We start from the raw sequence: 14904 nt of genomic DNA on the forward strand, positions 1-14904 counted from the left end.
AACCATATATTTCTATATAGCATTGCTTATTCAACCACAAGGACTGTTTATAAGGTGACAATCCGTTATACATGTTAAGACTGTAGGCTGTATCTTGAAGATTTTTGTATTGTATATTATCTTCTGTTATAAAGACAAAGATTGACATTCCGTTAATTAAAAAAAAATAAGAACACAATGTTGTAAAAAATAAACAACTTAGGCTATGTTCTGTTAGATGTGTTTTGACTACTTTTTGTTTAATTATATCTCTAGGCAATGAAGATATAGCCTTTTAACAAAAATAAATCTTATATATTAATATAGTATATATATATATAAAAAAAAAACCTTATAGGCTTATATAAAATATAATTTAAAAAAGGGACTCAATGATTAATTTTGCCTGGGCCCCAGTCAGTGTAGGTTCACCTCTGATTGGGGGCTGCTACTATTTACTTCAGCTTTTTTAATGTAGAAGTATGATAAAGGCGTGATAGGCTATATCAATTTTATGTGGAGAAAGGCATATTTTGTGCATGACTACACGTGTCCTTATAAGACCAAGAAAATATGCTGTTTTAACGACATAACATCTCGTTATTATGAGAAAAGATGTTGTTTTAACGGCATACTAGGTTGTGTGATGGATTTTTTAATGAATAAAATAGTAAACTATATCAAACTAATCATAACTCTAACATCTAACCTTACTTCCCTTTTTAGGCCTAACACTTTGAACAAAATGTACTAAAATGTTCTGTTCTTTGAATATTGTGTCCTTGGAAAATTCTGAAGTGCTGACCATGACAATATCAAAAATATACTGCCTAGAATTGTCACATGACATATTGAGTGATCAACTGAACTCTTAACCCTTTTATATTTATAATGATTTGAGATCTAAGTTTGCTCCTACCTACTGTAGTAACAGAAGGGTTTGCATATGAAGAACCAATTAAATTGTAGGGAAATTATGTAATGTTTCATGTCATTTTCTCCTATTCTATAAAAACTGTTGAATTCCTTTTGCTGGTGGGATTCTCTCTGAAATCTTTCTGAGATCCTCCGGCCGTGATTAAAGCATATTCAAAGGCATTGTCTGAAGTCTGTCGGTTATTATTGCTGCGCAGCAAGTTAGGATTAGGGGACTCGGCCAACGTCGATGAGGAGACGCGCTAGAATATAAATATTATTGAACGGGGACGTTGACTGTAGACGAGACCCAGATAAACTAATGTCGACTGTAGACGAGACCCAGATAAACTAACGTCGACTGTAGACGTTCGGGGATGTCGACTGTAGACGAGACCCAGGTAGACTTAGGTCTGATGCAGAAAGAAGAAAAAAATCAACCACAGAAGTGACATAATTATGTTGTTTTAACGACATAACATCTCGTTAATATGACATTATTATGTCGTTTTTAATGTCGTTTTAAGAACATTACATCTCGTTATTAGGCTACGACATAATTGAGGGGAACAATAATATGTATCAGCTAATCAGCTAACAGCTAGCACATTTATTGTACACGAAACATGTAATAGCCAAATACTACAAGAGCAAGTTAATGCATTGATATCTCATTCCAACACAATGCAAACACGTCCGGGTTGAACGTCAGTAGAATGCGCTGTTAGCCCTTCACCAAATCACAGTCTGGTGGTGTGATGCAAATTAATTCGCAAAAGCATCACTCACATGTTCCTACATGTGTTAACTTAGCTAATTAACATCAGTACATGTGAGCATACTAAATTAATCATCTGCATTTCAAAAATACTCACTTTCATGTATAAATATTTTTTCCCTCCATATATATACAGTTGCTGGTCATAAAATAAGAATATCATCAAAAAGTTGATTTATTTCAGTAATTCCGTTAAAAAAGTGAAACTTGTATATTATATAGACTCATTACATGCAAAGTGAGATATCTCAAGCCTTTATTTGTTATAATTTTGATGATTATGGCTTACAGCTTATGAAAACCACAAAATCAAAATCTCAGAAAATTAGAATATTACATGAAATCACACAGTAATTACACAGTGATACCATGGTCATTGAACCAGGTTTTGGTTCTTTTGGCAGTGTGGGCAGGTGCAAATCCTGCTGGAAAATGAAGGAAGCATGAAGTGCTCTGGAAATGTCCTGGTAGACGCCTGCGTTGACTCTGGATTTAATAAAGCACAGTGGACCAAAGTCCTCTTTTCTGAAGAGAGCAAATTTTGCATCTCATTTGGAAACCAAGGTCCCAGAGTCTGGAGGAAGAATGGAGAGGCACACAATCCAAGACGCTTGAAGTCCAGTGTGAAGTTTCCACAGTCTGTGTTGGTTTGCGGAGCCATGTCATCGGCTGGTGTTGGTCCACTGTGCTGTCCACTCAACCGAGCCGTCTACCAGGACATTTCCAGAGCACTTCATGCTTCCTTCAGCAGACAAGCTTTATGGAGATGCTTCCTTCATTTTCCAGCAGGATTTGCACCTGCCCACACTGCCAAAAGAACCAAAACCTGCTTCAATGACCATGGGATTACTGTGTAATTACTGTGTGATTTCATGTAATATTCTAATTTTCTGAGATTTTGATTTTGTGGTTTTCACAAGCTGTAAGCCATAATCATCAAAATTATAACAAATAAAGGCTTGAGATATCTCACTTTGCATGTTATGAGTCTATATAATATACAAGTTTCACTTTTTTAATGGAATTACTGAAATAAATCAACTTTTTGATGATATTCTAATTTTATGACCAGCACCTGTATATATATATATATATATATGGAGGGAAAAAAAAAATGTATACATGAAAGTGTAATATATATATATATATGTCACAAATCAGCACAGAACAAACAGGTAAGTTGCAATGATGTTTATTAACACAGTGAACAGTCACGGCAGGTGAGTTTGAAGAGATATGAATAACGGTTGCAGAGTTTATAGAGGATATGGATCTGACTGAGTCTCTTATCTGTTTCAGGTTTGTAGATGACAAGATGAGGTTTGATGACGGCGGCAGGATGGCAGAAGAAGACGGAGGATCCAGAGGACAGGCTGAAGGCGGGTAAGTCGATGAAGGTAAGTAGGGGTTTTGCATAAGCATGAGTATCGGAGAGTCAGTAAGTTGAGAAGGTATCAACGAGACCTGACAAGGGACTGAGGGAACTGGAGGTGAATATAAGGAGTGCGGGAAGTGGCAGGAGATTGATGACAGGTGGAGAAGACAGGTGCAGGTGATTAGTATTCCGGGGATGCTGATCGGGTGGGTGGAGTGTAGAGAGCTGGCGCTGACGCTGATGTATCCGTGACAGTACCCCCTCCTCCACGGCCAGCTCCTGAGGGCAGAGAAGACCGACGACGGGGACGACCACGACCTCTCGGCGCCGGACGATTGGGATTAGCAGAGTGAAAGTCCTGTAAGAGTGTGGGATCGAGGATGTCATCACGGTGAACCCAGCATCTCTCCTCAGGACCAAAACCTTCCCAGTCCACGAGATACTCCAGTTGACCGCCCCGTCGTCGGGAGTCGAGAATGTCGTGGACCCGGTAGATGTTGTCGACTTCGGGATCCACTGGAGGAGGAGGTACCACATCAGCGCCAGACTCTGTGGAAGGAGGAAGAAGAGGATCAATGTATGGCTTTAACAGGGAAACATGGAATGAAGGTGAGATGCGGTAGTGAGGAGGTAGTGATAACCGGTAGGTGACATCATTGATCTGCCTCTGTATCGCGAACGGACCAATGTACTTGTGACTCAGCTTGCGACAGGGCTGTCGGAGACGGATATCCCTGGTTGAGAGCCAGACCTTTTGCCCAGGTTGGTATAATGGGGTAGCTGATCTTCTTGCATCGGCCTGGCTCTTGTGTCTCCGAACAGCCCTTTGCAGATGGACGTGTGCTGAGTCCCAGACCCTCTCGCTTTCCTGGAACCAATGATGGACTGCTGGAACATCGGAAGGCTCACCTGACCAGGGAAACAGAGGCGGCTGGAAGCCGAGTATGCACTGGAAAGGCGTGAGACCCGTGGTGGACTGTTGAAGGGAGTTTTGTGCATACTCGGCCCAGGGTAGATACCTGCTCCAGCAGTCTTGATGATCATGGCAATATGACCGCAGGTATCTCCCGATTTCTTTCTTTCCCGGTATCTTTCGCTCAGTCTGGCCGTTGGACTGGGGGTGATATCCAGACGTTAGGCTGACTGAGACTCCCAGAAGATTGAAGAAGGCTTTCCATACTCTGGAGATGAATTGTGGACCCCGTCAGATACGATGTCTTCTGGTATTCCGAAATGTCGAAATATCTGAGTGAAAAGAGCCTCAGCCGTTTCAAAGGCAGTAGGCAGACCAGGCAGAGGAATCAGTTTGCAGGCTTTCGAAAATCGATCGACGACAACGAGGACACAGGTGTGAGAGTCAGAAGAAGGAAGGTCCGTGATGAAATCTACCCCTAAATGAGACCAAGGCCTGGTGGGTACTGGAAGGGGTACCAGTTTACCTTCTGGAAGACGTCGAGGAACCTTGGCCATGGCACAGACTGAGCAGCTCTTCACGAATCGGGAGACATCCTGGGTCATATTGGGCCACCAGTACCGTTGTTGTACAAGCGAGAGGGTCTGTTGGCTGCCTGGGTGCCCAGAGCCCGGAGATGTATGGATGGAGTCCATGAGGGACAGACGCAGGCGAGTGGGTACGTAAGTCCGTCCCTCAGGACCTCCCGGCGGAACAGGTTCAGTACGGGTAGCATCAGCAATGTGATCGTCTAAGCTCCACTGGATAGGACTGACAATCATGGCTGGAGGGAGTATGGATTCTGGAGTAGAACTGACGATATCAGGTTGATGCAGACGAGAAAGAGAATCAGCTTTGACATTCTTGTCCCCAGGACGATAGGTTACTTTGAAATTGAAACGGGTGAAGAACAATGACCAGCGGGCTTGACGAGTGTTGAGTCTTTTGGCTTCACGGAGGTATTCCAGGTTGCGGTGATCCGTGATGACTTCGAAGGGGTGTTGTGCTCCCTCCAGCCAGTGTCTCCACTCTTCTAGTGCTAGCTTGATTGCCAGCAGTTCCCGGTTGCCGATGTCATAATTCTGTTCCGCCGGGGACATCTTCTTGGAGAAGAAGGCACATGGATGGAGTCGAGGAGGCTCCCCCTGCCGCTGCGACAGAACCGCTCCTACCCCGGTGCGTGAAGCATCCACCTCGACGAGAAATGGCAGATCTGGGTTGGGATGGACGAGAGTAGGAGCGGAACTAAAGGAGTGTTTCAACTTCTCAAAGGCTAGTAGGGCTTCGGTGGTCCAGGACAGAGACTTGGCCCCTTTTTTCAGAAGAGAGGTGATGGGTGCACTGATTTGACTGTAACCTTTTATGAATCTGCGGTAGAAGTTCGCAAACCCCAGGAAACGCTGAAGTTCTTTCAAGTTGGAGGGTTGTGGCCAGTTGGTGACGGCATCCACCTTCCTCTGGTCCATGAGGAGTAATCACATACCCCAGGAAATGGATAGTACTTTGATGAAACTCACATTTCTCCAATTTCAGATACAAGTGGTGTTTGCGCAGATGATGAAGGACAGACTGGACATGGCGGTGATGCTCAAACAGGTTGGCGGAGTAGATGAGAATATCGTCTATATAGATGATGACGAATTGATGCAGGAAGTCTCTGAAGATCTCGTTCATAAACCCCTGGAATACTGCGGGAGCGTTGGACAACCCGAAGGGCATGACCCTGTATTCATAGTGGCCTGCAGGGGTGATGAACCCAGTCTTCCACTCGTCTCCCTTTCTGATCCTTATCAAATTGTATGCACTGCGAAGGTCCAGTTTCGTGAAGATCTGAGCACCACGGAGTTGTTCCAGAGCTGCTGGAACCAGAGGAAGGGGATACCGATACTTGACTGTGGAGTTATTGAGGGTCCGGTAGTCAATACAGGGGCGCAAGCCTCCGTCCTTCTTGCCTACAAAAAAGAAACTGGAAGCGGCAGGGGACGTGGATGGCCGGATGTAATCTTGACGTAGGGCCTCCTCAATATACTCCTCCATGGCCTTCTGTTCCGGGATGGACAGTGGATAGATCTTACCACGCGGCAGCACCGCCCCAGGCAGCAGGTCGATCGCGCAGTCCCATGGCCGGTGTGGTGGATGCTTGGTGGCAAGTTGCTTGTTGAAGACATCCTGGAACGCCCGGTAGATGGCTGGAATTTCATGGTGTTGATCAGTGGCTGGACTTTCGATGGAGGTCGAACCCATAGGAATTTCCCGAACTGAAGAAGAGGATGAGTGACGAAGTTTCTTGACTTGGGTCAGACAATTGGAAAAGCAGCTGTTTCCCCATTGACAAACCTCTCCCGTAGCCCAGCAGATGTTCGGGGAATGTAGTTCCAACCACGGGCGTCCCAGGATGATTTCTGCCGTAGAGCCCTCCAGCACCAGAAATGACAACTCCTCTTGATGAAGACAACCAATCTTCATAATGATGGTTGGACTGCTATGGCCGATCTTCCCACGACCGAGCGGTTTCCCGAGGATGGATTGGACCTGAATAGTCTGTGGAATGGCTCGCTGACGGGTTTGAAGTTTTTGAAGAGTGGAGAGAGAGATAAAATTTCCAGCGGACCCTGAGTCAATTAAAGCTTGCGCTGAAAGAGATCGTTTGAGGTAAGAGATCTGGACAGTAGTATATTGCATTTGAGAAATGGGAGAATGCAAACGTACTGTACTCACCGCCGGTCGTGGGGGTCGAACTGGACAGGTGATGAGCAGATGACCCGCGGCTCCACAGTAGAGACATAGATTATGGTCCATGCGACGCTTACGTTCAACAAATGATAGATGTGCAGAACTAATATCCATGGCTTCTGGTGCTGAAGGGCTGGCAGATGATGCAGGTCGAGGAGGAGGCAGTGCAGGGAGATCGAGCTGACATGCGGTGCGACGTTGATCCACCCTGATGGAACGTTGAATGAGATTTTCTAACCCAATGACGTCATCATGAATGGTCAGTTGCAAACGAATCTCGGGCTCTAATCCTTGACGGTAAGCGGTAATGAGAGCCGGTTCATTCCATCCACTGGAAGCTGCCAGTGTGCGAAATTGAAGTGCATACGAAGAAACAGAGGATTTGCCTTGTCTTAAACGGAACAACTGATCATGAATGGTTAGTGCACTGGAGACTGGAGAAAATACTTCTCGGAAATGGCTGATGAAATTGTTAAGTGTTTGAGTTACACTACCTTTTGCGTCCCAAAGCGCACGTGCCCAAAGCAGAGCGCGTCCAGTCAGAAGAGAGATGAAAAAAGCGACCTTCGCTCTCTCAGTGGGAAATTGTGAAGCATTCATTTCCATGTATAGCTCGAATTGAAGTAAAAATCCGCTGCACTCCCCCTCCTCGCCTGAGAAGGGCGCTGGCCGGGCCATGGGACTGACAGAGGCAGATGAAGAATGGATGACGGGTGGTGGTGAAATGACATGTGAAACACCGGCGTTCTGAATGGGGATTTCCTCTTCGCCGTGATCTGTTGGTTCGTGCATGTTGGTCAGGTCTTCTGTCACAAATCAGCACAGAACAAACAGGTAAGTTGCAATGATGTTTATTAACACAGTGAACAGTCACGGCAGGTGAGTTTGAAGAGATATGAATAACGGTTGCAGAGTTTATAGAGGATATGGATCTGACTGAGTCTCTTATCTGTTTCAGGTTTGTAGATGACAAGATGAGGTTTGATGACGGCGGCAGGATGGCAGAAGAAGACGGAGGATCCAGAGGACAGGCTGAAGGCGGGTAAGTCGATGAAGGTAAGTAGGGGTTTTGCATAAGCAAGAGTATCGGAGAGTCAGTAAGTTGAGAAGGTATCAACGAGACCTGACAAGGGACTGAGGGAACTGGAGGTGAATATAAGGAGTGCGGGAAGTGGCAGGAGATTGATGACAGGTGGAGAAGACAGGTGCAGGTGATTAGTATTCCGGGGATGCTGATCGGGTGGGTGGAGTGTAGAGAGCTGGCGCTGACGCTGATGTATCCGTGACAATATATATATATATATATATATATATATATATATATATATACAGGTAACATCATAAAGTTTCATCAGTTTACCCAATCTCCGTTTGTATAAAGTGTATTAAAATACTTTCAATAAACAATCTTTTAACTCTGTTTTTTTTTTCTCATTCACTATAACATATATACAATTTTCTGATCATTAATCAGTTAAAGCACATCAACTAAACATTTTTATGAACAATAGAGAAGTAATGTTTCTCAATCAACATCATTTGGAATTCCTTTTGAAACCCATGAACAAACTATGTGAAAAGGTCAAACATCTTTTGTCAGAAAACATGAAGCAGCGCCACCTCGGACGGGGAATGAAACGAGACAGAGAGAACAGCCCAGAAACTATCAGCTGTCACTCCTCGTCTAAGCGTCCTGGACACAGTGGTGAACAGGGTAAAACATAAAACACCAAGACCACAGATCTACGTGAGATGAGAAACCCTTAAATGATCTACTGAAAAATAGGGGCAGACACAGCAGAGAATATAAAGGAGTAGGAATAGGAGACAGGTGTGGGAAATCAGCTCGTGATCTGTGCGCAGCTGCGCTGAATCAGCACTGATTGCCCAGGTCACGGGCTGCAGAATATGACAGGACAAGAGTTGTCATTTGTTCAGACTCAACTGCCGCCCTGTATAGTTTGAATTCGAAAAAGACAGTAAGAGATTATTTATTGATTGAAATATATACAATAATGCTGAGAATACAAAGAGCTGAAGTGTATGTACAATTTGTTTGGGTCCTTGCTCATGTTGGTGTTGAGAGGAATGAGAAAGCAGATGAGATTGCAAAGACAGCGTTGAAATTAAAAGATGATGAAATAATGAAAGTTCCCTTTGGAAAAGGAGAGGCCAAATCATTAATTAGAAAAGTAATGAATGACGTATGGCAGAAGAACTGCGACACAGACACTAAAAAGACACACTATTACAGCTTACAGAAATCAATTAAGGTGAAGGGTTTCAAAGGGAAATGTAGAAGAGATGAAGTGTTTTTTTCAAGATTAAGGTTTGGACATACTGGGTTAAAATCGACGCTGTATTTAATGGCAAAATGTGTGTCTGATAAATGTGAGGTTTGTAATGTTCCTGAAAATGTCGAGCATGTCATCATGAAGAGTAGAAAATATGATTCTGAGAGGAAGATCTTACGTGACAAGATATATGAATTAGGACAGGATGGAATTTAGAAGGGATTTTAGGGATGAGTGAGGAAACAAGATAGTGCTGCAAAGCTCTCTTTAATTTTCTCAAATCTACAGTATTAGACCATAACATTTATTTTTTTTATTTTTTTTTATTGTTTTGTTGAGTTTTGTTTTCTATTTATTTATTTACTTTGTGGTTTCACTGAATCAGTAATCTGAAGTACTAAAACCTTGATATTACACACTCCGGTACAGTAGGTGGCGGTATGTACCTGAACAAGTTGGTTGCGACCCGCCATAAATCTCAGAGAAGAATAAGAAGAATGACCGGACAAACACAGAACACAGGGAGAAAGAAAATAATACATTTACTAAGAGCAGTGGCTGGATATGATTGGGGGGCTGATAAGCAGTCACTAATTTATATATACAGAGCTATTATGAGATCAACAATTGATTATGTATGTATAGTCTATGGATCAGCAGCTAAGACAATAAAACATAGACAGATACAGTATAGAGCTCTATGGCTGTGTATTGGAGCCATAAAGTCAACCCCCATTAATGCTGTTCTAATAGAAGCAGGTGAAATACCATTGGAGCTCAGAAGAGAAAAAGTATCACTTTCATACTGGATTAGGTTAAAAAGGACGTGGAGAGGAAAACCCCACAAAAATATCAATTCAGAACTGCTGGGAATATGACAAATTTGTCATGGTTGATGAATTCATTGGCTCTTCTTTGCGCTGTGTTTATGTGTGTGTGCATGAGTGTGTGTGGGTGTGGTTGCTGATGATCCTCCGGGAGATTCGAATTACTAGTTTCGATTTATACTCACCTCTTGCATCTTGTGTTTGTCAGATTGTTGTTTGTGGATGTTTCCCTGTGCTGTTTAGTTCCTCCTCGTGTTTCCGTGCTTCAGTTCCTGTCTTCATGTGGGGAGTTATCTGTAGCAGTTCCAGTTGTCGTTCCTGCATCTTCACTTCGGAGTCTGCACTTCACTCATCTGACTTCACGCACTGACCGAGTTGCCTTCTGCAAGCCTGCGCTGCCAACCGCCTGTGCCGTGATCTGCATCCTTTCTCTGAGACTGTTCCAGTTATCTTCAGTTTACCATAGAGACATTTCCTGTGATCTTTATGCGAGCTCTGAGTTCGTTCGTGTTTTAAGTCTGGTTTCTGTTTGCACATTAAAGAACCAGTTAACTTGCTTTTGCCTCCGCTGTTCTCTTTCCCGTGATAAAATTGAAGAGAAGTGGATTTGGATGGACATCGAAAGAAAGAGCTAGGAAATATGGCTTGGAGTCTATAGAGTTCACTAGGACTTCCCCAATTAGTAATATTCCACCATGGCTTTATCCAGCAACAGAAGTAGATATTAATATAAAATAAAAAAAGAGAGAGAGAATGGCAAACGAATGAAGTGGGTAACAAAGCTAGTCTATATGTAATAAATAAGAGATTCAACTACCTTAAAATTTACACAGATAGGTCAAAGAATAAGCAAGGGAGTGTGGGAACCAGTGTATTCATTCCTGAGTTTAAAATATCCATTGCTAAAAGACTTTCTGATTATTTATCACTTTACACAGCAGAATTAGTGGCAGTTATAATTGGGTTATGTTGTATTACAAATTTATTAAATGTTTAATTTAGGTTCCAATACAATAGTATATAAACTGAGAAAGGGCAGGTTCCTAAACCTATATACTTCATTTACATGCTTTGTTCCGAGTGTATCCTCTACACTGAAAAAAATGATTATGGCCCCAATTAAATTAAGCATAATGAAATTTTGCTCATTTAAATCATTTAAATTTAGTTGTTGATTTTAATTTAAAAATCATTGGTTTTATGAGAATGACATGCATTTTGAATCAAGCTATGTGAATTAATTAAAGTCACTTAAAAAAAATAAGTTGGTTCTTTGCGCATGCGCACATCTTTGGCGCCTTTCCGGTCAGCTTCTTCAAGAGTCGGAGTTGAATTTTTTTGGAGGTGGAGTTTTTTCATTCCATTTGCACAGTAAGTAATAATTCTTATTATATATCACTGTTTATTACAATACATAGTTTGTTGGTTGTATAAAGAGTATAAAATGCTCTGGTTCAGATTCAGAACATGTAAAGTTAACGTTATAGCAGCTAGAAAAACACACAGCGACCGTCACATACTTTGCGCGCGCACACCATAATTGTTCAAATATTACTGATTTTATGTCACGGTATGTACTTTTAAGATATTTTAGTCGAGAATGTAGTTTTATAAACTTCAAATATGGTCTTTGTTTATAAAGATAGCTCCTATTTAAAAATTGTTCAACGTTTTCTGAGCTCCAGACCGTCATCCTCCGAACAGACTGTTTACGTTATACCCGGTTATCTGGTTAGCTGCTATAAGTTACCTAAGTCCTTCAAGAATTTGCTGCGGCTTCTAATGTGTCTTTGGTGGTTACACGTGAGATATAAATCGTTCTGGACGGGTAATATTTGATCTATTATTTCTTTTAGAGCAGCTGGGTGTTTTTAGCCGAGCGCCTGGCGTTTTCAGTGGCTGAAAAAGACTTTGGTGAACTCGCGGCGGTGAAAACACGTCAATTTAGCGTGTGCTTACATAGAAAAACTATAGAGTGGAAAACGATTTCTGTGGGAAAGGCCTCTAAGTTAATCGTTACGGTTTGCATGTTACCGAAAATTTTTAACTTCAGTTAGCGATTATGGGTTTTTGAAGCAATGAGGGGGAGATTGTGCTTCTGCTTCCTTGTAAGTTACTTTGTCAGTCAACGACTGTGTGTGCTGTAGTATTTTATAATATGTGGATAATTTCATATTGGTAAAGTTCAAAATATAGCATTGGATTTCTGAATCTTTCAGTGACACAAGTTAACAATAGGGATCCTGTAAATATGTACCTGTAATTATGATCCTGTGATTTAAGCAAACATCTTTACTACTGAAACATCTCCTATTTTCGCTAGTTTTATTGTGTGGTTGTGGTATGTTCAGTATATATCTTGAACTAACAATAATAATCATTGTGTGCTTGCTTTCATTTGAGGTGCTGTCTGCGCATGCGTGACACGGAGGTTCCAGTAAGTAATGTTTCATTATGCATCATTCATTACAGTTAACAATCTATTGACTGGTTAAAGAAAATAGTGGTTATGAAGCATAATATAATATGCTCAACGCTAAAGCATTTACATTTGGTTACATTATGCTTTTTTTACCTTTACTACTGACTGAGACAACCCCTAGTTTCGCTAGCTTTAATGGTGTGGTATGAAAATTTATCCAGATTCCAGAACAAACAATAATAATCATTTTGTGCTTGCTTTCATTTGAGGTGCTGTCTGCGCATGAGTGACGCAGAGATTCCAGGTTCACGTTTTCAGTCCAGTCCCAGAGTTTTTTTCAAACGATTTGCACAGTAAGTAATGTTTCATTATGAAGCATCATTCATTACAGTAAACAATCTGTTTACTGGTTAAGGATGTGGTTTTTTTTGTACCTTAGGTCGGCATTGGATGTGAAGTTGCTGGAGTTTTATTATTCCAACACTTTGCACAGTAAGTAATTTTATATTATTATAAATTAAAATTATAATAATTATAATATATTAATTTTATTATTATCATCACTCATAGTAGGGGTCTTAAAGGGGTCATGAACTGCATTATTTTGTTTTATAAATGTTGCAAAGGTCCACTTGCAATGTCAGTATGATTTTACTTCAAAAATTGCCATAATTTTGAAATAAAATCAGTTTTTCCTTCCCTGATTCTAGCCCTCTGATTTGAACGCTTTGCTGTGAGGCTTAAGTGTAAACGGAAGCAAAAAACTAAATGTAATTTCCGCACACTGATATAACGGCTCCTTAGACATTAGGACATTACGTTTAGTTTTTTGCTTCAGTTTGCCTCCTTTGTCCTGCACCTGAGCCCAGTTTGGGTTTGAGGAACTTGCACACCTATTTTGTATTATTGACTTAAGTGTAAGCACCCACTGTTATGATTGCCTAACAAGCTATTGCATATTGCATTTTTCTTCCAATATTGTGCAAGCCTAACGATGAGCATTGTAGCCGATCACAGACATTATGAGAGTGTGAATGCTGTGATCTAGTCATTGCAACTTGATTTTTGCGCTCACAAAGGATTTCATCATAACTAACAGTGCAAACACAATGTAAATAAAAGCTTAGTTGATTATAATGGGACATTTGGCAAGAGTCCAGATTCAGAACTCACCTAAAACTTGCGCTGTTTGATTGACAGCTCCAGCGATTTTAAAGGGAGCGTTCTTTGATCGCTTTCTATATATAATTTAATCAGTTTAAATAACAGATTGTTTTCATGCTACTACCTGGCACTGCGCATTATTTTGCACTCTTCAAAGGCATGTTTATTGCTTAGTTGCTCAATCCAGTGTTAGCGTCAAGCATGTTATTTACCTACTACTTTTCATGCGCAAATCAGTTTTAGCAGGGCCACAGTGGTAATGATGTAGTAGGCGTTGATCTTCTGCGGTCTTCTCGAGACGGTCTTTCACCGATAAATAGGTACCGGTATACTCCCAAAACTAGTTGTTTTCTGAGCTTAGTTAATAACAATAAAAGCTGTTACAAGTATAGACAAACGCAATGTGCTTAAGATACCAGCACAAACACTATATAATTTATGAATTTTGTAAATGACTACCTAAATGATCCACAACTGTTTTGTGTGTGTGTGACAATGATTTGCCTTTTTTGTCCAGAGCTGTTAAACTGCCCACTGTTCTTCAGAAAAATCCTGCAGCTCTTGCAGATTCTTTGCTTTTCCAGCATATTCTATTCATATTTTAAAAAAATTAAAACATCTTACTGTTTTAATAATTATATATATATATGTTGTGGTCCTAATTTCCTTTGATTGTATAGACTTTTCAAACAGTTATGAATCAAAAACAATTTCTAATAACAGTTTCTTGTCATTTAAATATAGAACACTCAAAGAAATGAGTTCTTGGAAGACCTGGCAAACATCACCATGGGCATCACCGTGATTAAAAAGGAAAGGGGAGTTCTTGGAGAGTATGTTGACATCGGCATTGTTATTGAAGGAGAAATGATTCTGGAGCAGATTAAATCTTTTGCACAAGCCTGTGCAATGATGCTGGGTGCAATCTATGCATTTGATTTGGCATACCCAAAAGAACTCAAGTACTATTTTGAATTTGTTCAGAAAGTCATTCTGCAGATGGATTCTGAAAGGCTGTTCTCCAAAATTCAAAGACTGAAAAACAGTGTAATGCTGTAATCATTTTGCAACATGCATGAGTGTTCAGCCTCATGAAATTTGTTGCATGAAATGTGAGAACTTTGTTTTTAGGAGTTGTACAGTTTTATTGATTCACAAACAATGTGCTGTTGCCTGTTTCCACATGTGATGTATTTTTTATGTTTATGAATATGCAATGTTATTTGTTAGCACTTTTTTTCAACATTTGAGCTTTTGGCACTGTTTTAATGATTCAAAAACATTTACATTTACATTTACATTTAGTCATTTAGCAGACGCTTTTATCCAAAGCGACTTACAAATTAGGACTACATTAAGCGAGTCGTCATGAAGAGGCAAAAACAAAAACAACGCAAGAAGTGCTCAAGATACGAAGGTCAGGCATTATTCAGAGTAGTATAAGCCCGATAAGTGAGGTTTTAGA

General features: G+C 41.0%; 1 long non-coding RNA gene across 1 annotated transcript; it reads left to right on the forward strand.

Moving 5' to 3' along the window:
- The first annotated feature begins 12550 nt into the window (after window positions 1-12550).
- Window positions 12551-14336, forward strand: LOC307164165. Its single transcript, XR_013822227.1, has 3 exons — window positions 12551-12628; window positions 12715-12767; window positions 14184-14336. It is a non-coding gene; the product is annotated as an uncharacterized lncRNA (long non-coding RNA).
- The last annotated feature ends 568 nt before the right edge of the window (window positions 14337-14904 follow it).

This window comes from Squalius cephalus (assembly GCF_949319135.1).
Source record: "Squalius cephalus genome assembly, chromosome: 9".
NCBI lineage: Eukaryota > Metazoa > Chordata > Actinopteri > Cypriniformes > Leuciscidae > Squalius > Squalius cephalus.